Here is a 2503-nt window from a genome sequence, read left to right on the forward strand (position 1 = left end):
ACCGTGAGATCCATGCTCGGCTTATTGTTGATTTTACCTTGACTACTCTATACGGAAAGTGTTTGCATGGGTCAATAACAAGGTGAATGGGGGAAGTCGTTCATAGTAAGTGGGTGAAGGAAATGTGTCAACATTGTCCTACGGTCTCTTCCATTAGTTTGAACCGTGAGATTCTCATATTGCGCCTGCTGCTATTTTTCATGTGGCACTAGCTAGTCGTTAACTGCGGCAATCCCTACGAAGGGTTGCAACATAGGATTCAGAACAACCCAGGCTTTAGTAAAATGAATAGGGTCTTATAGTTCCATCTTCGGTATTGTCTTCTTTTTCGGAGGCATACTCATATCGTTCTATAAGATCAGAAAATGGCGGGTCTACACTTACAAGACTTACTAAGTGTTAGTAATGATCTTGACCGAAAACGATAGCTAAATAACTATCGAAATATGAGTTATTCTGGAAATAGTATTTGGTCAAGAACTATCTTGCTTTTGTGAAGGAATTCTTGGGTGCCCCACTGTAGCATTTGTTCTAAATCACTTAAGTATCGTTGCAAAAAATAATGATTATGGGTACATTATCACTTTGCTAAAATTTGATTGGATTTAAAAGAAATTCACTTATAAAATTTGCTTATAAATTCAGAATGACGAGTTCTATTATACAATTGTTGGCTTCGGATAAACTGATTAGGGACAATTATGTAAACTAGAAATCAAATTTGAATACAATACTCACGATAGGCAATTTCAGATTTGTCTTAACGGAGGAATTTCCTCCCATTCCTAGCTCAAATACCAACCAAACTGTTCGGGAAGCGTTTGATAAATGGATCAGGGCTAATGATAAAGCCAGTGCTTATATTCTCGCCAACTGTCTGGCGTTTTGGCGAAAAAACACAAGGGTACGAACACTGCCAAAGAGATTATGGAATCTCTAAGAGAGATGTTTGGACAATCATCCTTTACCATGAGGTATGATGCTATCAAATACGTTTACAATAGCCGCATGAAAGAGGGGACCAATGTTCGTGAACATGTCCTGGACATGATGGTCCACTTTAATGTGGCTGAAATGAACGGTCTATGATGGATGAGAGAAATCAAGTTGGATTATTCTAGAATCTCTTCTGAAGAGTTTTCTGCAATTTTGTACCAATGCCTTGATGAATAAAATCGAATACAACTTTACAACTCTGCTTAATGAGCTGCAGACTTTTCAGACCATGTTGAGAACTAAGGGTCTGGAACTAGTACCTGAAGTAAATGTTGCTTCTGCTGAGAAGAGAAAAATGTCCTCCAAGCCTGAAGTTGCCTCGTTTTCGCAGACAAAGAGTATGCTAGCGAAGAAATACAAAGGGAAAAGGAAAAAGCCTGCTGGTAAGAAGAGCAAGAAAACTGTTGTAGAGAAAGGGAAATGTTTCCGCTGCAATGAGCTAGGGCATTGGAAGAGAAATTGCCTTAAATATCTTGAAGAGAAGAGAGCAGAGAAAGGAAGACAGGCTACTTGGATCCTAAAGACCGTTTGCTCAGCTCATCTAGTAGGAGAAGTTGCTGATGAAGATATAAATTACCTGTTTTTGTTAAATCTTGCAATGAACCTTTTGTACATATATATATATTGTTATGAATGAAATGTTTTTTCAAGAAATATGTTTGTTCTATCTCATAGCAACTTCTGTTAAGAATCAAATTGTTAATAGTCATTAGCAAATATTCAGATATTTAAATGGCTAAGATTGAAGTATAATGAAATTAAGATTTCTAGCTCTGACTGTTAACAAGAGTTGTTAAGGTAGGTCAGATCATCTTAATCAAAGAGTTGAGAGTACCTCGATGTAGTGGGAGGAAAATGTGTTTCTTAGTCATTATTGAGAATTAAATGAATTCCCCAATAAGAAACCTATTTGTATACTAACATGTTTACAATGATTCTCTTGGCTAAAGTGTTTAAGAATCATCTAGTAAGACTAGAATTACCAGAGTTTAATAACCTAGGGTAAGTGGGAGAAATATCAGGTATGAGATACCAAATGGTAAAACCATGGGTATGGGATGCCCTAGTTTATTGTATTTCTCTATAAAACTCAAAAACTCAGTCTTATATATCATATATATAAGTTACCACTGGAGTTTTAGTCTAAGTGGGAGTTTGTTGGATTTTATGTCCTAAAACTCGTTATTTGAAAACATTAAAACTTATTCTGAGAATTTGATAAAGTTGTTGTTGAATATATTGTTTTTTAGAAATCCAATAAACCTAAGTCCCTTGACTATTATATGAGTACTTGAACTTTATGTGGAGACATACAAGTGGAACATGTTCGAGTAAATAGTTAAAATGATCTATAGTATATGAATAAGGTTGGGTACCTTATTCTGGTAACACTATTGAATGCGGCCTACTTTGTAGTTGTTACAAAGTGTTGTAAAGTGCTACACACGAAGTGATCCTAATTCGTGTATGTTGAGACATGAGGAGTGGGGGTATCCTGTGCAAATGA

The sequence above is a fragment of the Benincasa hispida genome, chromosome 2 (genome assembly GCF_027475165.1).
Source record: "Benincasa hispida cultivar pf3 chromosome 2, pf3_genome.v1.1, whole genome shotgun sequence".
NCBI classification, from domain to species: Eukaryota; Viridiplantae; Streptophyta; class Magnoliopsida; order Cucurbitales; family Cucurbitaceae; genus Benincasa; species Benincasa hispida.